The sequence below is a fragment of the Phacochoerus africanus genome, chromosome 3 (genome assembly GCF_016906955.1).
Source record: "Phacochoerus africanus isolate WHEZ1 chromosome 3, ROS_Pafr_v1, whole genome shotgun sequence".
In the NCBI taxonomy this organism is placed as follows: Eukaryota; Metazoa; Chordata; class Mammalia; order Artiodactyla; family Suidae; genus Phacochoerus; species Phacochoerus africanus.
The window spans coordinates 23,615,968-23,641,007 of NC_062546.1; positions in this window are offsets into that span (position 1 = coordinate 23,615,968).

Consider the following 25,040-nt stretch of genomic DNA (forward strand, 5'->3'; position numbering starts at 1 on the left):
AATCAGGGGGCGGGATGGGTTGGGGCACAACAGACACCTCTGACCTGGCATGGCCACAGGGACCCAAGCGCCTTGGGACTAGGAGAGACCTTTGACCTAAGCTGGGGGCATGGGACCAGGGGCACTGGGTATGGGGCTAGTGACTTCCTCCCTGAGCCCCCAACCCCCATCATATGTCCCCGGGGTGAGTCACTGAAGTGAAGCCAGACATGTGCAGGGAAATCACAAGATGGCCTGGCCCTCAGCACATGTGTGGGTGTCCCAGGGACACCCCTCTTCTGTACCATCCCCACTTCCGGAACAGCCGGAATTTCCTGGGAGAGGGAGAGTGTGCAGGGACTGGCGGGCAGCCAGGAGAAGGGAGGGGCTGAGATTGAGGATGTGGGGGATCCCCCACCCCTACTTGGGGCTCTATTTCCAGAAAGAGAGCATGTTGGGATCTGAGGCCTCCCTCTACCACAGAGAGAAGATGCCACCCCCCACCTTCCCCTCCCTGGATTTATTAGCATATTCATGAGGGTTGGCATGATTGCGAATATGCTAATCAGACCCCACTGGCTATTCCAGGTTCCTCTGCCTTCCTGGCTCTGTTGTCGCCACAGGCACCCCATCTCCGTGGCACCCTTTGGCTCTCGCTCCCCTGGCTCACCACAGACCTGCCTCCCAGCCTTTTCCCAGGCCTTCAAACTTGTCCTGCTTCCTCCTGCCTCAGCATCTTTGCCATGCTGTTCCCCCTGCTCTTCCTTCCATCTTCTCCCGGGTAGCTGCCACTCATCAAAGCTTGGCTCAAGTGCCACTTCCCTGGAGATGACTTCCCAAACCCCGACTAGGTTGGGACCCTCCACATCACTGCACCATTGCATTTATTTATTTATTTACTCAGTTGTGTTTTTTTCATTTTTGGCCACCCCACGGCATCTGGAGCTCCCGGGCCAGGGATCAGATCCCAGCCACAATTGCGACCTGAGCCATAGCAACGCCAAATCCTTAACCCACTGTGCCGGGCTGGAGATCGAAGCTTCGTCCCAGCGCTCCCAAGACAACGTCAATCCTGTTGGGCCACAGCGGGAGTTCACGTATTTATTTCTGTGGTCATTTGATGCCCGTCTCTCCCCCTGGGTGGGCTCCTGAGGGCAGAGGCCAGTCTGTAGCGGGCCTCGCGCGCAGGGGCTGTGCGACCATGTTTACCACCCCGATGATCTTCACTCTTGTTCCAGCAGACTCCAGATGGGCCTCCCTGCCTCCCTCTTACACGGTGGCTGATCCTCCGCCAGCACCCAGCTCTGAGCAGAGAACGCCTCCCACGTCACACACGGTTTAAGAGCGTCCCCCTCACTTTTCTGACCCTCCTGCTTCCTAGACAGCCAAGGACCGTGACACTCAGAGGCCTAAACCGCTGGCTTACACGATGCGGGCCAGGGAGCCCAGGGCAGGAACTCGAGCCTGCCAGAGCCCCGTCCCTCGCTCTGGGGCCTCAGCTTCCCCCACCCTGGAACAGGCCAAATCTCCATCCCCTCTTGGCCGAGTGATGAGGATAAAGAGAGACTTGGGAGGGGTGGTAGGGGCCTCTGGGGGACCAGCGGGGTCACCAGCTCCCTTCACTCCCCAGCCCAGGTGGAAGGAAACCACCAGCCTCAGCCTTCTTCCCCTGGGAGAGGAAAAAAAGGCACAGAGGGCAGAGGAGCGGGCCAACCTGTGGGTCCTCAGGGGTTGCGGGAGGGACCGGGGAGGGGAAGGGAAGTCTGGGTGTAGAAGCTCCTCCTTCAGAGGGGAGGGGTCGTCGCAGCTCCTACCACTGCTCCAGCAGCCAACGCTCAGGATCCCAGAGCCAGGAAATGCCAGAGGAACCAGAACCCCAGCCTCCAGCCCCCTGTGTGAAGGGGTTGTGGACCATCCTTCCCCTCAGGCATCTCTGTTCAGAGCTGAAAGGCTCAAGCATCCCCTTTACCTGGACTTCTCTTCCCTCCTTCCTCAACTGCGAGGGGACCCCTGCTCTCCCTGCAAGCCCCGAATTTGGACGATCTGGATGGCCTTCTCAGAACCCACCCCAGCAGTCCCAGCCACCTCGGTCCCACTACAGCCCTCCCATCCCCACACACAGCGTGGAGCTGGACACAATATTGTCATTTGAATGAATTCTGGGGTGACTGGGCAGTAACCCCTAAAACACTCTGTGGGGTCCAGCTGTCTGACCTCCCATGGGTGTGTGAATAGCATGGGGGTTGAAACTGGGCTCCATCCATTAAGCAAGTCATTTAACCTTTCTGGGCCTCAGTTTCTAATGTGCAAAATGGGGTTAGTTATCCCTATTCAGAAGGGGGAAATGATGCAGCTACCGAGCCCCACCTACCTTCTCTCCCCCATTTTCCCATCTCCCCAGGCCATATCTCCCTTTTTTTCCTCCAAGTCCAAAAGCTTCCAAATTAGATGTTAGGGGGAGGCAGGGGGTGTGGCACAGCAGGGAGAAGGCAGAGACTAGGTGCTGGAGTAGGGGGTGGTCCCAATGTGGGTCTGCTGGGCTCTAGCAGCCCCAGGAAGGTCCAGCAGGTAGAAGCTAAGTGGGCAGATGCCCACTCTTGTTGGACTCAGGGCCACAGTCAGGTCAGGGCACGTGGAGGGAGCAAAGGAAACCAGAGCAGGGGGGAGAAGCTGATGTGGGGCCTCCCCAGGGACAATAGGGCCCTCCAGTTCCTCTGCCCCTGGGACTACTGAACCCCAATGCACCCCCCAACTCAGCCCCACCCACACGGAGAGTCTGCAAAGCAGGGCAGTCACTCAGCCACAAACCTATTGGTACTGTGTGCTCCAATTCTGGGAACTGGAGATAAGAGGTAAGCAAAATGAATGTGACCTTGAAGTCCAGTGGGAGAGATGGAAATTAAACAAACCAATTGTATAATATTTCAGAATGTGGCCTCTGTATTGAGGCAATAAAGGAGGATAAAAGGTGGAACAGGGGGCTCTTTGAGGAGGTGACATTTGAACTCAGGTCTAAATGAAATGGGCGGGGGGTAAGCTCTACAGGAATCCAGGGGCAGAAAGTTTCAGGCAGGAGGAACAGTGCAAAGGCCCTGGGGCAGAAATGTGATATTGATGCAGTTGCCAACGCTGGTCTAGGGAGTGAGCACCAGATGGAGCCTCAACGGTTGTCAACTGGGTGACCTTCGTGGTGAAAAACTTCAGCTCTGTAGCCTTTGTCTCCTTATCAGTCATATGGGCACAGCAAGGAGTCATAGGTGGTGACGAGAATGAAAATAGAGGTCAGTGGAGGAAGTGCCCTGGAGCTCAGGGTAACATGCAATAAATGTTCAGTAACTGAATCAGCAAAGGTCACTGGGGAGGCAGGGGGACAGGAGCAGCTCCTAGAAGCAAGAGTCTCACAAAAGGGCTACAGTCTCTCCCTCCACAACGTTCCTCTGGCCTGATCTGCTGGGTTCTGCAGGCACCAGAGTTTGCAACTCTTGGGGGTAAACTGGAAATTAAAGGCAAAAGACCAGGCCCCTAAGAGGGGATGCTGAGGAAGCTCTGAGAACCCAGGTCCCAGGGAGGAGCTAGGGAGGGACGTCCAGACGGGCCAGGGTGGAGGAAGAGCACAAGCAAAGGTAAAGGGCAGGTCTGACCTCCTGCACATTCCTGGAAAGAGGAGGAGAGGGGCTGGAAGAAGACAGCCACACCCTGGGATCAGGGCCGCTCCTGTTTACAGAGCACCTGCTGCACATCCTCACGGTCACAACAACGCAGCCTCATTCCCGGAGGGTTCAGTGTGGGCCAGATGCTGGAATCTTCTCTTCTTCCTAACAATCCTACACACTGGGAACTCAGCATTCCTGTTTTACAGGGGAGCGAACTGTTAAGCCACTCGCCCAAGGTCCTGCAGTGAGTAGGTGGCAAAGACAACTCAAACCCAGATGTGTCCCACAAGCCCCCCCACCCACAGCCTCCTGCCAGGGAGGGCACTGGGGAGCCATGGAAGGTTCTGAACAGGAAACAAATGTTCCGGGCCAATCTTCTGGTTGCATTGCAGGTGGGCTGAAGCCCCACATTGGCTGCCGCCACGGTCTTAATAGCAGGGCCTCCCTCCTTAGTCTTCCTGCCAAAGGGACAGCAGACCCCCACGTGGAAGCCCCCAGCTCTGTGAGGCGGGGAGCCAGCACTCCCACCGGCCCCAGGGGCTCAGGCACCAGCTCCAACCTGCAACTTTAATTAAAAGGCCTTTTTCAAACCATTAGCAGCAATAATAATAAAACCCCAAATAGGAACAATAAAACAGTATGATTGTCGACTGTCGGAGAATTAAAATGGGCACCTGGCGCTCTGCCACCCCCAGGGGGCAATTTGGGGCGCAGGCGGGAAGCACAATTTTCACCTCCAATAGACACATCAGTTCCAGACATGGGCTGGGAGGGGATGGCTTCAGAGAAAGGGATCCGAAGCTGCCCCCCCGCCCCACCCCCCAGCCACTCTGGGGATTCTCACGAGGAGGGCTGAGTGGCTCAGCCCCCATCTCCAGAGCCAGTATACCCCAACCCTCTCCCACCCCGCCCAGCAAAGAGGCAACAAGCCCTGCCACGAACATCGCATTGGCCCCTCACCTCCCTAGCCCCAACCCCTGTCCCAATTTGGTCCACTTTTATCTCCCGTGGAAACGGAATCAGCTCCTACATGTTCACCTGGGCGCCTGCAGCTGAGCTCAAACCAAATGCTGCCTCCACTGTTGCCCTCCTCAGATCTCCCTACCTCCTCCGGCACCCGTCCCCGGCCCTGGGGGACAGCTCCCTCTCATTTGTCCCTGAGTGAGCCAGACTTTCTCCACTGCAGGGCCTTTGCACAATCCGCCTCCAGACCCTGCAGACCACACCTCCCTGACCGGCTTCCTCACCCGGCAGAGCTCAGCCTCAACACCACCTCCTGGAAGCCTCTGATGCTTGCCCCCCAGGCCCCTCCCATCACTCTTTTCACTCTTGTAGCATTTCTGCCAATTTCCTATCTGTCTCTCTCAGCCTCTCACATGAGAGCACCGTGGGGGCACAGACTGGGTCTGGCTTGTTTACAGCTGTGCCCCCAGTGTCTAGCACTGTACCTGGCACACAGTAAGTGCTCAATCATTGCTTGCAGAACTATCCAGCAGCCATGACCTCCCTGCTGTCCAGGGAGCCCTGCCCTTCCTTCCTGCAGTCCAAGAAGCCATTGCTCCCCAAATGACTGGCCATCCCAGTGGGTAGGTGGGGTTTCTTGCCCCTGGTGCCTCTACAGCTGCTTCCAGGAGACGGCTTAGCCTTTGCCTTCACTCATAATGGCAGGGACCAGAGAAAATAGTCTGCAAGATTTCGGATCTAGGTTTTCATCCATTTGACAAATGCTTGTCGGCGCCTCCCCAGTGCCAGCCCTGGGTTGGGTACATAGGACCCATCCTTGGGGGACTTCCAGGCCAGTAGGAGAGACCAAGCCAGAAAGACCATGCTATGAAGTGCTGTGTGATGTGCAGGGCAGAGGGTGGTGTGGTTTGGGGGGGTGAGCCACAAAGCCAAACATTCATTTGGATCCTCACCCCACCACTCACTTGCTGTGTGACTTTGGGCAAATGACCTCACCTCTCTGAGCCTCAAGTTTCCTCAAGAACATGTGGGACCACCCCAGGAGGAATCAAAGCCGTACTCTGGGTAAAGAAGAGGGCATGGCACCCAAAGTGTTGTTTGTGTGCACTGACAAGGGCTGCTGGTGAGGGAAGATGAGCAAGGGCTCTGAGAGAGGCACCTCTGATGGCCTGAAGGAATCAGGGAAGGCTTCAGAGAGGAGGTGACATGGAAAATAAGTCTTGAAAAATGAACAGGAGTTTGTGAGGCCCGAGGGGAAAGCAGGTGCCAAGGGTGAAGAGCAGAGGGGGCAGAGAGCAGACATTCGCTTCAGCCAAAGCGCTAGAGAAGCCTGACTATGAAGCTGGGGGTCTGCCACGCCCAGAAGTGGGTGACCCTCCCCACAAAGGATACCAGTCTGCAGAGTGGGGTTTTGTGGGGGTTTTTCTCCAGTGTTTTTAAAAAATCCTTTATTAACTTCTTACTGCGCAAAATTTCCAACATACACAAAGGCAAAGCAAAGAGCCTTACGTGTGTGATGCATTTTAAGCAGGGTGAGTTGGTAACCCTAGCGGGCCCAGGCCCCTTTGAACTCTGCCCCCTGCTCCATGTGACTCCAAAGAGAGACCAGATTGCCTCAGAGGACAGAGGACACTACTCAGCCTGTGGCTCTGAAGCCCTCCCACCTTTTAGAACCAACCAGGCAGAGTCTGCACCAACCATGTTCAGAAGTCAGAGCTGGAGGCAGCAGTTCGCCAACTGGTAAAAAAAGGAAAAAGAAATAAAATCTTTCCCCAGCCAGACTATCTTTCCTGCATTTGAGAGGGTGAGATTTTGCTCTTGGAAAGAAAGTAAAAGCCTCCTGTCTGGAGCCTCCTCTTTGAAGCTCCATGAATATACATGGCAGTAGGCAGAGAGTTCTTTGAGGTGTTAAGAAGCTGCCTGACCTCATGGGCTTTGAGGGGACCTTGACTGGGGTGGGGGGCTAGGATGGGAGGGCAGGTGCTGGAGAGACTGGAGACCCAGATCTGACCTCCGGCAACTTCTTTCCCTACTGAGCCTCCATTTTCTCACCTGTGGAATGGGCACACTCTTTCCTGGGGCTGACAGAAACAAATGATGATGCAAAGTGACACAGTCAACATGGCACCTGATACACAGTAGGCATCCAACACTTGCTGGTGCTTATTTCACAAAACCCAGAGCTGGGAGGGACCACTGGAAGCGTTAACTGGAGAAAGACGGGTTTGACAATCCATCCAACCAGTGTCCAAATCCCTGCTCCGCCTGCCAGTAGCTCTGTGCCCTCGGGCAAGAAACATCACCTTTCTGCCCTTCATTTTCCTCATCAGTAAAATGGGAAGACTTCTGTTTACCCACCATGGGTGCAGTGGGGATGAAAAGAGCTAAGATACAGACAAACCCTCTGGTCAACACTAACATACAAAGCCAGGCTTGGTCCTTGAGGTTCATGATCAGGTTGGCTTTGGCTCCTCACTGTAGCTAAGGCCTGGAGTCGGGGGAGCAGGGTGTGGGCAGCGCAGGGGAAAGGCTGTAGGCTGTGAGGAGGGGGGCTTGGAGATCAGCCCGCTGTTCCATGAAGAAGAGGCTCAAAGGCTTGGAAGGACCTTTGCCCTGCTCGGCTCCCTGATTGGTCCCTCATCCCCAAGGAACCGTGCTCCTCAACCCTCAAAGCCTCGCAGGCCAGTCTCCACAGTGCAGGATGACCATCCCAGCCAACTCATGGCACTCCTTCCCCAGAGGAAAAGCCCCATGAAATGCAAGTCTGATCATGTCACCTCCTCGTCCCAAGTTCTCCAGGGAAAAGCCCAAGTCCATCTACAGCTATACGTCTCCTTGTTCCTACGACCTCAACTGCTGCTACCTGCCCCCCCCCCGCCCACTCTTCCCAGCCACACTTCAACATGGCAGGTACAGCCTCCTTGGCACATAGTAGGTACTCGATAAACATCCTTCGAATGACTGTGAGTCCATAAGTGAGCAGAAGCCAAGGTTTCCATTCCTGCCTCCATCTTTAGTGACATGAGGAACTCTGCTGCCAGAGCAGCCCCCTTCTCCAGTCCTCCTCCCTGGAGACAGAGTGAGTACCCAGCGGAGGCTGGGTAGGCAGGGGGCCAGCGGTCTGGGGGACCCCTGCCCGGCTCTGACTGCTGCCCAGATTGCGTGCCGGCTCTAATTGCTACAGCTCTGGAGCAAAGTGAGTTAATGAGGCAGATTAATGCTCCCATGTTGTTCCTTGTTCCCGCCTCAGCCATCAGGGAGCTGGAGGAGGGACATCTGGGGCTTCAGGGCCCTGGCGTCTGGGAGGTTGGGGTGTCCTACACCCAGCCTGGTCATGTGGCCTCTGCTACTCTTCTCCCTGACACACGGGTCATCCACAAAGGGAAGAGAACAAATATTAGGCGCCTTTGGTGTGTGGATACTGGACTTGGGGCCCATTTATTCTTTACTAAATGGAAATGGGTGTCCCCACTGGTGAGAGAGGGAAGCAGAGGCCCAGAGAGATGGTGGCCTGCCCAGGGGCCTCTGACCAGGTGGCACTGTCTGTCTTACATCACGTTTCATCTTGTGAGGGAGATGGAGCCCTGCTTTGGACTGGCCAGTCCCCTCTCCTCACCACCTGCATTAGAGGCCATGATGAATGACTAATAAGAAGAGTAATAATAATGGTGACAACAGTTGACACTTCCTGTCCACTGGGTACCCAGCTAGAAACTAAGCATTCACTGGAGCCTCAACAACACTATGAGGCAGAGCCTCTTACATGCCCACTTTATTTTATTTTATTTTGTTTTTTAGGGCCACACCCGGGGCATATGGAAGTTGCGGGCAAGAGATCAAATCGGAGCTGTAGCTACCAGCCTACGCCACAGCACAGCAATGTGGGATCCAAGCCGAGTCTGTGACCTACCCCACAGCTCATGGCAATGCCAGATCCTTAACCCACTGAGTGAGGCCAGGGATCAAACCTGCACCCTCATGGATACTAGTCAGAGTCTTTTCTGCTGAGCCACAATGGGAACTCCCTATATGCCCATTTTACGGATGAGGAAACTGAGGCACAGGGAAGCAAAGATGCTTGGCTAAGGTCAGAGGGTCAGTAAGCGGACCTCGAATTATAGATTCCCCACCACCTTCCTCCATGGCCTCCTTTCGGAGTCTCACCCAGGCTCTGGCTGGATGGAGGTCAGGGATAGAGGACCGGACACCTGGCTCTTCTCCAGCCCTGCCGCCCCCACCTCTGGCCTGGCCCTCACTCCCTTCATAGGTAGATTCTGGAAGAATGACACACACTGTGTTTTAACTGCCATCGTTTTTCTTTTCTTTTCTTTTTTTTTTTTCTCATTACAAAGGGAATATATGCTCACTGTAGAAAGATGGAAGAAAAGAGAGAGGCATTCTGAAAATAAAATTATTCCTGTCCTAGCGATGACCATTTTTGATGTTCTGGGCATGTCTTTTTATTTTCCATGTATAATCATCATCAAGACATCACCCAACAACACAAGATTGGCTCTGTGCGTGGCCCTGTGCTGAGCATCCTGCCCACATTGTCTCATTTAACCCTCACCTGATCTCATTTCATCCCCAATACAACCAGATGATACAATGATTAAAATCCCTATTTTACAGATAAGCAAATGGAGGTTCAGAGGGGTAAAGTAACACGCCAAATGTCGCAAAGCTGGTCACTGGTCCAGCTAGCTTCAAACTCACATCTTTTGGCTCTAACATCCAGGTTGTTTTCTTGATAACTTCCTGGAGCTGGGATTGCCAGGTCAAGCATATGTAAAATGCTAAGCCTTTTTAACTCCAATTTAAAAAAAATTCTGTACCATCCTAAAAAAAGGGTGTCAGTTTCTCAATTTGCACTCTTGCTGATAGGGTCTAGGAAGCCCTCTTTCCTGACACACTTGTCCATTTCAAACTTTATGTTTGAAAAACCTGTCAGTTTAATACACAAACAAGATATGTCGTCCCTGTTTCTGATGGTATTTCTTTACTTTCACTGTGTGTCATAGGACCCAACTGGCCAGGGCCTAACATCCTCCCAGATGGAAGCCCCATGTCTCAACACAGAAGGAACCAGAAGATAAGCTGAGTCACCAAGTTAAGGGTCACACCCAGTTACCTGACAACTTGGACACTCTTGTCACTGTGTACTCTGACCTTAGAAGCAAGTCCTATCCAGAAAACAGAATGTCCTGAAGTGTAGGTATCCCTCAGTCTCCCTGACCTGATAGGGAAACTGGGTTAGGAGTGGCCTTAGCCAAGCTTTGGGGCCTGAAACTTCCTCTCTGTCCCTGGGTCTCATTCTCTCTTGTGAAAAATTATAAATCTTCAGATTCAAGAAACTCGATGAATGCAAGGACAAGAAGTATGAAGAAAACGACACCACGGTATATCACAATCAAATTGTTCAAAATCAGTGATAAAGAAAAAAATCTTCAAAGTAGTCAGGTTTTAAAAAAAAGTTACATAATAAGGAAAAAAGAGAATGATAGCAGATTTCTTGTCGAAAATAATGCAAGTGAGAAGGAAAGGAACAACATCTTTAAAGTTGAAGGACAAGAATCTGTCCACTTAGAATTCTATGTCCAGCCAAGTTAACTTTCAAAAATGAAGGTTAAAAATAAAAATTTTTCCAGACAGAGAAGCTGAAAGAATTCATCACTAGCAGATCTACACCAAAAGAAAAGTTAAATCCTTTCAGGTTGAAGGAAAGTGATACCAGAGAGAAATATGGATCTACAAAAAGGCATGAAGAGCCTAAAAACTATATAAATAAACACATATGATTAGTTTTCTCATTATTTAAATCTCTTTAAAAGATAATTATTCAGAAAAAATAATAATGTTGTGTTGTATTTGAAACATGTGTAAAAGTAAAATGCATAATAATAATAATGCAATAGAAAAAGATGTAATATTCTTAGACGTAAAGTAATATAATATCACTTGAAAGCAGACTGTGATAATTTAAAGAAATGTACTACAAACCATACAGGAATCACCAAAAAAATAAAGTTATAGCTAATAATCAACAAGAGATAAAGACAGAATCATAAAACATTTAACTAATCCTAAAAAAAGGCAGGAAAGAGGGAACAAAGAATAGACAGGACAAGTAGAAAACAAATAGCAAGACCAATAAGAGACCTGAACCTACCCTTATTAACAATTACATTAAGTATAAATGGTCTAAATACACCAACTAAAAGGCAGAGACTTTCAGACTGGATAAAAAATAGACCCAACTATATGCTGCCTATAAGAAATGCACTTCAAATATAACGACAAAAGTGCATTAAAAGTAAAAGAATGGAAGGAGTTCCCTGGTGGCTCAGCAGAGTAAGGATCCAGCATTGTCGCTGCTGTGGCTCTGGTTACTGTTGTGATGCAGGTTCAATCCCTGGCCTGGAATTTCTGCATGCTGTGGGGATGGTCAAAGGAAAAAAAAAAAAAAAGGTAAAAGAATGGAAAAATATAGGCCATCTTAACACCAATCAAAAGAAAACTGGAAGGAGTTCCCATCATGGAGCAGTGGTTAATGAATCCGACTAGGAACCATGAGGTTGCGGGTTCGATCCCTGGCCTTGCTCAATGGGTTAAGGATCTGGTGTTGCCATGAGCTGTGGTGTGGGTTGCAGATGCAGCTCGGATCTCGCATTGCTGTGGCTCTGGTGTAGGCCAGTGGCTACAGTTCCAATTGGACCCCTAGCCTGGGAACCTCCATATGCCACAGACGCAGCTCAAGAAAAAAGCAAAAGAACAAAACAAAACAAAAAAAAAGCCAAAAAACTGGAGGGCTATATTTACGTTAGAAAAAGTATGTTTTAGAGAATAAAGTCATTTTATAATGATTGCGATCAATCCATCAGGAGGAACAATAACCCCAAATGTTTATGCATTTAATAATAAAAAACTTCATAATACATGAAGCAAAAAGTGATAGAAATATAAGCAGAAACAGACAATCCCCAATTATAGCCAGGGATTTCAATACCCCTCTCTCAATAACTGATAGAACAAGTAAACAGAAAAATAAATAAGGATACAGAAGATTTATATAACACTATCAACCAACTTGACCTTACATTTGTAGAACACTCCACGCAATAAGAGCAGAATACATATGTTCTTTTTGTGGAACATTTACCAAAATAGACCATATTCTGGGCCATTAAACAAGTCTCAAAACATTTTAAAAGATTCAAGTCACGAAAAATATGTTCTATGATCACAATAGAATTAAAGTAAAAAAAAAAATCAATAACAGAAAAAAACCCTGGAAAAATTCCGCAACATTTAGAAACAAAATAATACACTTCTAAATAACCCATGGACCCACAGAATGAGAGAAAATATTTGCAAATGAAGTGACCAACAAGGGATTAATCTCCAAAATACACAAACAGCTCAGGCAGCTCAAAATTAAAACAAAAACGAAAACCAAACAACTCAATCAAAAAATGGGCAGAAGATCTAAGTAGACATTTCTCCAAAGAAGACATACAGATGGCCAAAAATCACAGGCAAAGATGCTCAACATCACTAATTATTAGAGAAATGGAAATGAAAACTACAATGAGGTATCACCTCACACCAATCAGAATGGCCATTGTCAAAAAGCCCACAAACAATAAATTCTGGAGAAGGTGTGGAGAAAAGGGTACTGTTCTACACTGTTGGTAGGAATGTAAATTGGTACAACTGCTATGAAGAATAGTATGGAAGTTCCTTAAAAACTAAAGATAGAAATACCATATAATCCAGCAATCCTACTCCTGAGTATCTATCTGGAGAAAACCATAATTTGAAAAGATACATGCACCCCGATGTTCACTGCAGCACTATTTTCAATAGCCATGAAATATTTTCAATAGCCACCTAAATGGAAGCAACCTAAATGTCTATTGACAGATGAATGGTTAGAGAAGATGTATGTGTGTTTGAATACACACAAAATGGAATATTACTCAGCCATAAAAAAGAGTGAAATAATGCCATTTGCAGCAAATGGATGGACCTAGAGATTATCATACTAAGTAAGCTAGGTAAGGAAAAACAAATATCATGTGATATCACTTGTATGAGGAATCTTAAGCAAAAAAATAGTTCAAAAAATGAATTTATTTATAAAATGGAAAGAGAATCACAGAGTTAGGAAACAAATTTATGGTTACTAAAGGGGAAAGGTAAGGGGCAGGGATAAATTAGGAGTTTGGTATTAACATACGCACGCACTACTATACATAATATAGATAATCAACAAGGACATACTATAGAGCACAGGGAACTCTACTCAATATTCTGTAATAACCCATATGGGACAAGAGTCTGAAAAAGAATGGATACATCTATATGTGTAACTGAAGCACTTTGCTGTAGAGATGAAACTAATACAATATTTTAAATCAATTATACTCCAGTATAAAATAATTTTTTAACATTTAAATAAATAAATAACCCATGAATCAAAGGGAAGCAATAGTGAAATTAGAAAATATTTTTGAACTGAATGAAAACGAAAATACCAGAAATCAAAATTTCTGGGGTGCTGCTAAAATTTCTGGGGTACTTTGGGAAAACTTTATAGCACTAAATGCCTATACTAGTGAAGAAGAAAGGTTTCAAATCAATGGCCTCTGCTTTTACCTTAAAAAACTAGAAGAACAAATTAAACCAAAAGAAATAGAGACAAGGAAATAATAAATATTATACTAGAAATCAACAAAAAAGGAAAACAGAAAAGCAACAGAGAAACATCAGACACACCACAGCTGGTTCTTTGAAAAGATCAATAAAATTGATAAATCTCTTGCCAGATGGATCAAAGAAATAAAATATAAAGAGAGAGGACACAAATTACCAATATCAGAAATGAAAGACGTGACATCAGTACAGATTACACAGATATTAAAGCAATAATATGGTTTAAAACTTATTACAGTAGTTCCCATCGTGGCGCAGTGGTTAACGAATCTGACTAGGAACCAGGAGGTTGCGGGTTCGGTCCCTGCCCTTGCTCAGTGGGTTAAGGATCCGGCGTTGCCATGAGCTGTGGTGTAGGTTGCAGACGCGGCTCGGATCCCGTGTTGCTGCGGCTCTGGCGTAGGCCGGTGGCTACAGCTCCGATTCGACCCCTAGCCTGGGAACCTCCATATGCCACAGGAGCAGCCCAAAGAAATAGCAAAAAGACAGAAAAAAATTAAAAAAATAAAACTTATTACAAAGCTACAGTAATAAAGTCAGTATGGTACTGTCATAAGGATAGATCAATGGAACAGAACTGAGAGTCCAGAAAAAAAACATAACCCTTACATTTATGGTTAGCTGATTTCTAACAAGGGTGCCAAGAACATTCAATGGCAGAGGCAGGGGAAACAGCCCTTTCAACAAATGATGATGGCACAACCGAATATCCATGTGGGAAAAAAACAAAAACAAAAACAAAAAACAAAACTAGACTACCTCACACTATGTACACAAAATTAACTGAAAATGGATCAAAGATCTAAGTGTAATAGCTAAAGCTATAAAATGCTTAGAAGAAAAAATATTATAAAAAATCTTTATAATCTTGAACAAGGCAATGGTTTCTTAAATGTGACACCAAAAACACATGCCCCAAAAGAAAAAATAGATAAATTAGATATCAGCAAAATTTAAAAGGACTACAGGGGACACTACCAAGAATGTGAAAAGACAACCCACAGAATGAGATAAATATTTGAAAATTATATATCTGATAGCAGATCTGTACTCCAAAGTATATAAAGAACACTTACAACTTAATAATATAAAGACAAGTAACCCAATTTTAACACGGGCAAAGGATTCAAAAGGACATTTCTCAAAAGAAGACGTGAATGGTAAATAAACACAAGCTCAACATCAGTAGCCATCAAAGTTATGCAAATCAAAACTACGATGAGATACCACTTCACATCCATTAGGATGGCTCTAATTAAAAAGACAGATAGTTACAAATGTTTGTGAGGATCTGGAAAAATTAGAACCCTCATGTATTGCTGTGGAAATGCAACATGGTGCAGCCACTTTTGAAAACAGCCTGGGAGTTGCTCAAAACCTTACCACAGATCATATGAACCAGTGATTCCACTCCTAGCTAAACACCTCTAAAATGAAAATGTATGTCCACACAAAAGCCTATACACACTGTTCACAGCAGCATTATTTGTAATGTCTAAAAAGTTGCATTATTTGGAATGCAACATAAATGACCATAAATTGAAGAATGGATTGATAAAATGTAGTCTATCCATACAATGCAAGACCATCCAGCAATAAAAAATGAATGACTCTTACATGCTATAACTTGTATAAACCTTGAAAACATGATAAATGAAAAAAGCCAGTCACAAAAGGCCATATATTATCTGATTCCATTTATATGAAGTATTCCAAATAAGCAAATCTATAGAAATAGAAAGGAGATTAGTGGTTGCCCAGGACTAAGGGTAGGGGAGTGGGGAGTGGGGCGTGGGAAAGGAGGAGAGGCTGCTAACGAGTATACAGTTTCTTTCGGGGAGGTGATGAAATGTTTTAAAATGGACGTGGTGATAGGTGTACAACTCTGTGTACAATGGTATTAAAACCGTTGATTTGTACACTTTAAATAGGTAGATTGCATGGTATGTAAATTATATCTCAATAAGCAATTATTTTTTAAAGGGATAACAAAGGAACATAATGAACCTTTATGCCAATAAATTTGACAACTTAGATAAAACAGACAAATTTCCCATTACCAAAGACCATGCAAAAGCTCAATATTTATTAAAGGAATTGAATTTGTAAACAAAACTTTCCCACAAACAAAACTCATGGCTCAGCTCGCTTCACTGGTGATTCTGATCAAACACTTGCATGCTAATTCTACACAAACGCTTGTAAAAGACCGAAGAGGAGGAAATACTTTGCACCTCACTTTATGGGGTCCTGATACCAAAACCAGACAAATTCAATACAGTAAATGAAAACTACAGACCAGCAGCCCTCCTGAATACAGATGCCAAAATCCCAAACCAAATTTTAGCAAATCTAATTCAACAATATATTAAAAGGCCAAGTGGGGCTCATCCTAGGAGTGTAGAGTTGGCTCAACATTTGAAAATTAATCAATATACTCCATAACGGACTAAAAGAGAAAAACCATGTGATCATCTAAAAAGACAGAGAAAAAAGCATTTCACGAAATCCAATAGCCATTTGTGATTTTAAAAATTCTTGGCAAACAGAGAACAGACAGGAAGTTCCTCGTCTGGGTAGGAGCATCTACAAAACCCTGAAAGCTAACATCACAATCAATGGTGGAAGACTGAATGCTTCCTTCCTAGATCAGGAACAAGACAAGGATGTCCACTCACCCTACTCCTATTTAACACCGCACTGGAGTTTCTAGCCAGGGCAATTAGGCAAGAAAATGAAATGAAAGCCATCCAGATGAGAAAGAAAGAAATAAAACTATCTTTATTTGTAGATGACATGCTTACCTACAGAGAAAATCCAGAAGCCACACACACAAAAAAATTCTTAGAATCTATAAGCAAGCTTACCAAAGCATGGGATACAAGATCAATATACAAAAATCAATTTTTAAATATATACCAGGAGTTCCTGTCGTGGCGCAGTGGTTAACGAATCCGACTAGGGACCATGAGGTTGCGGGTTCAGTCCCCACCCTTGCTCAGTGGGTTAAGGATCCGGCGTTGCTGTGAGCTGTGGTGTAGGTTGCAGACGTGGCTCGGATCCCGCGTTGCTGTGGCTCTGGCGTAGGCTGGTGGCTACAGCTCCGATTAGACCCCTAGCCTGGGAACCTCCATACGCCACAGGAGCAGCCCAAAGAAATAGCAAAAAGACAAAATAAAATAAAATAAAATAAAATAAATAAATAAATACATACATACCAGCTACAAACAATCAGAAATTTAAAAATTTAAATACCATATACAGTATCATCAAAAACATGAGATAGTTAGGGATAAACATGGTGAAAGACCTGGATACGGGAAACTAAATTATTGCTAAGTTTTTGTGTTTGTTTTTTTTTAACACCTAAATAAACTGAGACACCTTGCTCAGGATTAGAAAACTCAATATTGTTAAGATGTTCATTTTCCTCAAATGGACCTATATATTCAAATCAATCTCGATCAAAACCACAATAGGCATTTTTGTAGAAATTGATAAGCTAATTGTAAAATTCATGTGGAAATGCAAAGGACCCATAATAATCAAAGCAACTTTAAAGAAGAAGAGCAAAGCTGGAGGGCCTGACTTTAACACAGTGTGATACTATATAAAAACAGACAAATAGATTAATGGAACAGAAGAGTCCAGAAATAGACTCTCACGCATATATGGACAACTGACTTTTGACAAAGGAGCAGAGAAAATCAGCAGAGCCAGAAGAGATTTTTTTTTTTCCCCAAAAAGTGGTGCTGGAATGAATGAGCAAAAAGTGAAATTTAATCCATACTTTACATTATATACAAAAATTAACTCAAAATGGGTCATAGTTATAAACAAAAAACCTGAAACTATAAAACTTCAAGAAGAAAACATAGACTCAGTCTTTACGATTTGGGGTTAGGTACAGATTTCTTAGATATGACAACAACAAACAATCCATAAAAGAACAAACTGATAAATTGGATTTCATCAAAGTTTAAAAAGACTTGTTCTTTGAAAAGACAATCCACAAACTGGAGGAAGATATTTATAAAGCATATATCCTTTAAAGGACTTGTATCCAGAATACAAAAAGAACCCTTAAAACTCAGGAATCAGAAAACAAACAACCCAGAGTTCCCATTGTGGCTCAGCGGAAAGGAACCCAACTAGTATCCATGAGGATGTAGGTTTGATGCCTGGGCTCACTGGGTGGGTTATAGATCCAGCGTTGCGGTGAGCTGTGGTGTAGGCTGCAGACATGGCTCAGATCCTGCGTTGCTGTGTCTGTGGCGTAGGCCGTCAGCTGCAGCTCTGATTTGATCCCTAGCCTGAGAACTTCCATAAGCTGTGGGGGCAGCCCTAAACAAGCAAAAAAGCAAAAAGAAAACAAACAACCCAATTTAAAAATGGGTAAAATATAAAAAGAGACACTTCACCAAAGAAGAGATACAGATGGCAAATAAACACATTGAAAAGATGCCCAACATCACTAGTCATTGGGGAATTGCAAAGTAACCCCACAGTGAGATATTACAACTATTAGATTGCCTGAAATTGGAAAGAGTGACTCTGAAAAGTGTTGGTGAGGATGTGGAGGAACTGGAACTTCCATACACTGCTAGTCGACATTTTAAATAGTGGGCCCACTTTGGAAAATACCTTGACAGGCTTCTTTAAAAGTTAAACATACACTGGGAGTTCCCGTCGTGGCGCAGTGGTTAACGAATCCGACTATGAGGTTGTGGGTTCGATCTCAGGCCTTGTTCAATGGGTTAAGAATCCAGCATTGCCATGAGCTGTGGTGTGGGTCACAGACGTGGCTCAGATTCCCTGTTGCTGTGGCTGCGGTGTAGGTCGGCGGCTGCAGCTCCGATTCGGCTGCAGCTCCGATTCGACCCCTAGCCTGGGAATCTCCATATTCCGTGAGTGCGGCCCTAGAAAAAGACAAAAAGACCAAAAAAAAAAAAAAAAATTAAACGTACTCCTACCATATTGTCCAGTCATTCCTCACCTAGGTATTTACTCAAGAGAAATGAAAGCATGTGTTCATACAAAGACTTGAAAACACAAATTCATAGAATCTTTATTTGTAACAGCCCCAAACTTGAAATAAGCCCAAATGTACACAAGCAAATGGATAAATGAGCTGTGGCATATCCACACAGTGGAATACTACTCTATACAATAAAAAAGAATGAACTATTGATACATGCTACCCCATGGATGAATATCCAAATAATTATGCTGAGTGAAAGAAGCCAAACAAAAAGAATAAGTATGACTCCCTTTATATAGAATTCTAACACACACAAATGAATGCCTGCCTGGAGAAGGGGAGGGGCAAGGGTAGAGTTGGGGGGCGAGGGGTGGAAGAGGAACAAGAGGGAGGCTTACCCAGGGCCAGGAGGAAACTTTTGGGAGTAATGGACACCTTCATTTTCTTGATTATGGTTTCACCAGGGTGTACATTTGTCAAAACCTACCAATTTGAATGCTTTAAAGATGTGTGATTGATTGTATGTCAATTATACCTCAATAAAAGCTGTTTTTTCAAAAGTAAAATAAATCAAAGTTACATAGGAAAGGGAAAAAAAAGATTAAACTAGAATACTTTGCGTTTTTTTTTCCAATTCAGAGGTTCTCACATTTTTTAAGTCTTGAAATGTTAAGTCTCATCTGTTCAAAGATTCATAATCATTTATTTACAGAGTATAAACATACCTCATTCTGTCATTTAAAGATAACCATACTGAGATACTGAGATGCACTGGTACCAAGTAAGAGGCTGTGATTCTAAATTATGTCTTCTAAAAATGTAACACCCATAACCTGAAAAGTCATGATTCTATCACTTTATCACTTTCCATTCTTTTTTTTCCCCAATATGAATGGATGGGTAGAATGGCTCCTATTCTGTCAGAATGTAAATCACCTCCTGCTTTAGGGAGCCACTAAACACGGTGTGTTGGAAGAGTTTTAAATGACACAAGGATGCAATTCCACCACAGGAATGAGCAGCGAGGGAGGGAACTCATGTGAGAGATGAAATACAGAAGTGTTCTAGAGTTTTAACCCCCTGCCCCAACGCCAGAGAAGAAAAACCTTCCCAGACAGAACAATTTGTAGGACATCTCCAACACCACAGCAGATACCTGCAGTGATTTTTTTTTTTGTCTTTTTGTCTTTTAGCCATTTCTTGGGCCACTCCCTCGGCATATGGAGGTTGCTAGGCTAGGGGTCAAATCGGAGCTGTAGCCTCTGGCCTACACCACAGCCACAGCAACTCGGGATCCAAGCCACGTCTGCAACCTACACCACAGCTCATGGCAACACTGGATCCTTAACCCACTGAGTGAGGCCAGGGATCGAACCCACAACCTCATGGTTCCCAGTCGGATTCGTTAACCACTGCGCCATGACGGGAACTCTTATCTTTTTCACTTTAAAATGTTTTTTATATTTTGCTTTTACTTAAAAAAAAACAACAACAAAAAAAAACCCACAGTTCTTTATTACTTTTTATAAAAATCTTTTGAGGGCCGTACCTGCGGCATATGGAAGTTCCCAGACTAGGGGCTGAATCGAAGTTGCAGCTGCCGGCCTACACCACAGCCACAGCAATGCAAGATCTGAGCCACATCTGTAACCTACGCCACAGCTTGTGGCATTGCCACATCCTTACCCCACTGACTGAGGCCAGGGATCGAACCTGTATCCTCAGGGACACTATGTTGGGTTCGTAATCCTCTAAGCCACTACGGGAATGCCCTACTTTTATTTCTATATTTTTGGTCTTTTTAGGGCTGCACCAGCAGTATATGTAAGTCCCCAGGCTAGGGGTCGAATTGGAGCTGTAGCTGCTGGCCTGCACCACAGCCACAGCAACGTGGGATCTGAGCCAAATCCGTAACCTACACTACAATACAGGATCCTTAACCCACTGAATGGGGCCAGGCATCAGCCTACATCCTCATGGACACTAGTTGGGTTCCTTATGCTGAGCCACAGTGGGAGCTCCCCTACTTTCACTTTTAAATGAATAGGCTTTACTTTTTTGGGGGGGGGAGAACAATTTTAGGTTTATAGAAAAGTTGAGCAGAAAAACACCAAGCTCCCATGTATCCTTTCTTCTTCCCCCTTGTTGTCTCCTGATTGTTAACACCTGTGCATCAGGGTGGTACATTTGTTACAACTGAGGGACCAGTGTTGATACATTATTATTAACTAAAGTCCATAGTTTAAATTAGGGTTCACTCTGTATTGTAAAGTTCCACTGGTTTTGACAAATGTATAATGTCATGTACCCACCAGCTCAGTATCATACAGAATAGTTTCACTGCCCTAAAATCTTCTGTGCTCCACCTACTCAACCCTCCCTCCCTCCCCTTGAATCCTTGGCAACCACTGATCTCTTTACTGTCGCTATAGTTTTACCTTTTCCAGAATGTCATACAGTTGCAATCAGACAGTATGTAACCTTTTCAGACTAGCTTTTCACTAGCAATTGTGTTTAAAACTCCCCCATGCCTTTTTGTGGCTTGATCGCTCATTTCTTTTTAGTGCTTAATAATATTCCATTAAATGTATGCACCACCCTTGACTGGCCCATTCACCCACCGAAGGACATCTCGGTTGCTTCCACAAGGTTGATCCTATTTATGCAAAATCATCTACACATATGTACTTCATCTGCAGACGACTTCAAAACTACACGAGTTACAATTCATGGGAGTATTTTGAGTACACAGTACAAGCACTGTCCTACATGTTTTTACATCATTTCATCCTCGAAATTGTCTCACGAGGTAGGGACCATTACTGACCCCACTTTATAGGTGAGAAGACCAGAGCACAGAGAACTTAGGTAACTTGCTTGAGGTCAACCAGCTAAGTGGCAGAGTGGGATGTGAACTTGGGCCTCGTGGCACCAGTGCCCATGCGCTTATGTAAATCCCTAAGCCCTGACCACAGCCCCTGAGGCTGCTCAAGGTCCGGTCCCAGCCACCCACTCAGGCTCCACAGCGTCTTCCTCCCTGCTCACTCCAACGCTCCAACCTGCCCCCCCTTCCTTGCTCGTCCCTAAAACACCCCTAGGCTCACACCGCAGGGTCTGCACATTTGCCATTCTCTCCACCAGGAATAATTTCCCCTACTCTGCTTTATACACATGACATCTGCTCATCCCTCAGGTCAGCGTCACCTCCTCCAGGCAGGCTTCCCACCCACCAGCCTGGGCTGGGACCTCTCATTTGCATCCACAGTTCCTATGACCCTCCCCTGAGGGCCTCATCACAGTTCTACCTACTTTTTGAGTCCCCTGAGAGTGAAGAAGTGTCTGCTCACTCAGAGCCATTCCCCTCTGTTCACCACAGGGCCTGCCATGGACTGGGCACTCAACGAATATCTGATGAAGGAATGAATAAATGAATGAATCAATCCATCTGCCAGGGCAGATTGATGTGGAGTGGCAGCTGGAAGGGAGGTGGAGTCCAGGGAATGTTTACTCTCATCTTTGCATTCTGGGGTTTATCTGCCTGGATAGTATTCCAGCGGACAAATATCATCTTCCGACCCTGCGGCATTTCGGCTGTCTGAGGGACCCCTGTCTGCCGCTCTCCCAGCTCTGCCTGTGGCCCCGGTGGGCGGTGTATTAATAAACGGAGGGTGAAGGTCACCCAGCTCGCAAGCACCGAGCTGTCCTTGACTCGGGTGCAGATGAAACACGCTGGGGCGGGGGAGCCGCTTCACGGAGCGCTGAGCATGTGCAAGCTATTTCTGATTCCCACCTGGCCAGGCACAGCGCATCTGCCGCGGGAGCCGGAGCCAGCCTGGCCAGGAGAACTGCTGACCAGCCACCCGGCCATGCTCGCACCAGACCTGGCCACTGACCTGCTGGAAGCCCTCCCTCACTCTCCAGTGCCTGGGGTGGGTGAGGTGGGGGGACCCTCTACCTGGTATGGAGGCTTGGCCAGGTCAGTCCCTGGCCACCGTCCCACTCTCCACTCTCCTGAGAGCAGCCAGGCCCTTGCCCAGCTCCTGGCCTTTGCACATGCCGCTCCCTCTGCCAGGAATGCCTGTTTGGCCTCACTCCCACTTTTCTCTTTTTCTTCTTTTTTCTTTTTCAGGGTTGTACCTATGGCATATGGAAGTTCCCAGGCTAGGAGTCGAATCAGAGCTGCAGCTGCGGGCCTATGCCATAGCCACAGCAACATGGGATCCGAGCTGCATCTTTGACCTACACCGTAGCTTGCAGCAACACCAGATCTGTAACCCACTGAGCAAGGCCAGGGACTGAACCCGCATCCTCATGGATATTAGTCAAGTTCTTAAACTGCTTAGCCACAAGGGGAACTCCAGGCTCACTCCCACTTAACCAACCTATAGTTTTCAGTTTGGAAAATTTCAGAAAAACCTTCCCAGACCATCACCCCAGTCCTTGTCCCATGGCTGTCTGCTCTCACAACACAGATCCTCATGACCCACTGGCCTATGATCTCTCTCCCAACCTATGATGTGGCCACTGTGCAGGCCCTCGGGGTCATCTCCATGTCCCAAGGTCCAGCGAGGGCTTGGCCCATAGCAGACATGAATCCACGTTTGCTGATTGACTACAGGAGGGAGAAAGCGCTCTTGGTGCTGAGGGGGACAGAGGAAGTGGGGGCAGGGGAGCAAGTGATTGAGGTCTGGCTGTGACTTGGAGGCCAAGGGTAGAGAGATCTGGTCCAAAGGGGCAGGGTGGTGGAGAGGAGGCTGGCCGCAGGGAGCTCCAGGTACCAGGTGTGGCCGCTGCAGGCCCTGCCTCCCTAGCCCCGACGGGCACAGTGGCTGTGGCATCTGTACAGAACAGAGCGTTCTGTCTAAATATATCTGCTCGCGACCCAGGACACACGGGGAGGGAGTGGGGGGCGAGGCAGGCCTGAGTGCTCAGAGAGCCTTTACAGGAGCCCTGGCCTGGCCCACGGCCACCTGCACTGGTGGGTGGAGTCCACCTCGGGGCCCGTGATCAGGGTGGGCCTGGTGGGCCTTTCTAGGCTAGGTTCTCAATGCCTGACCTCCTACCCAAAAGCAGCAGCCCCGAATGTGGGCCACGCACAAACCAGGCCAGCAGAGGAGGGAGGGACACAGAGGTGAGCCTGGGGGAAGGGGAGACACAGAGGTGGGCCTGGGGGAGGGACGGAAAAGTGGGCCTGGGGGAGGGACAGAGAGGTGGGCCTGGGGGAGGGGGACAAAAAGGGGGACCGGAGGAGGAGGCCTCGGTCCCAGGCAATCCTGAGTCCAGGCCCTCCCCACCGCTTTTTTGTAATGAAGGCACAGAGAGGGAGGCAATTCCAACAGGGTCACTGAGGAGTCTCAAGGCAGTGAGAGATGGAGAACACAAGTGTCTCCGCTTCCAGGAACCCTGAGGGCTTCTAGAACTCTTCAGCTTCTTGAGGTCCTCCCTCAGAGTGGGACAGCAGAAAGAGCACTAGACCCAGAGTCCAGGGGCTGTGGTTCAGCCCCATCTCCACCACTGAGGCCCTCAGGTAAGTCATTTCTGGGCCTCTGTCTTCCTGTCTATAAAATGGGGGTGAGCGCGTGTCTCTCTCTGGTACAGGCACTCTGCACATATGCGTGTCCGCTCCTTGGCTCCTCTCCCAGGCTGGTCTCACCTGGAGCCCAGGACAACTTTCTGTGAGCTGACCTGGGCTGGATGTGGGAGGGAGCACCGGAGGCTTCCAGTGTGTGTGGGGGGGCGTGTCATAAAAGACATACCATCAGCTGCTGCTTCTTGAGCACCTACCATGTGCCAGGCCCCATCCTAGATACTTTAACATAGGAATGTCACCTCACCCTCATACCAAGCCCCCAAGGCAGGCAGAAACGCTGTTATCCCATGGAAACTGAGGCTCAGAGAGGTTTCGGTGACTGGCTGAAGGTCACACAGCTGGGGAGCAGAGCCAGACTCAAGCTCAGGCCAACCCTCAGAGTGGGCTCCCTTCCTCCTGTGAAGCGGGGGGCAAGCCTGTTGGGAGCCACCCCAGGAGATCAGCCTGTGGCTCCAAAAAGCCTCCCAGCGTCCCCATCCCCGGGGGCTGAGGCAGTCCCCAGCTTTCCATTCAGGTTTGCTCTTTCAATTAAAAACAAAACCAGAAAAAAACCCATACAACGCTGTTTATTAAAACAGCTGGACCTAAAGAGTCGCTGCCATTAACCTCTTAACATCTCATTTTTAAACAGGCACTAAGGCCCCACACAGTTGGAGCCTCCTGCCTGCCCTTGCCCACGCTCACCCGAGGCAGGAGGGAGCAGAGCCTGGGCCCCTGGAACGGCCGGTCTGGGTTCAAATCCCAGCTCTACCAGCTGCCGGCAGGGTGCTCTTCCAATCGCCACTCTCCCTCTCTGTACCCTGTTTCCCCACCCTCCAGGGGACAGTGGTCCCTCGACCCAGAGTCACTGGGTGTCCTGGAGAGACGGGTGAGGTCAAGTGCTGGCCCAGGTCCCACGGGAAACAGCCGGCATCTCTCCAGGTTAACTTATCAATGATGACAAGTTAAGGTTCCCTAAAAAAGATCCTCAGATTCCCTCAAAGTAGCTCCTGGAGACAGAAAGTGTGTGTCTGAATGAAAGAGAGATAATAGGTGTTTATTATCATTTTAAGCCCCTACGTTGTGGGGTCATCTGTTAGGCAGCACCAGATAACACAGAGGTCAGCCTCCAGATGGGGGGTCAGAGAAGGCAGAGAGCAAGTGAGGCTGATTCCAGAAG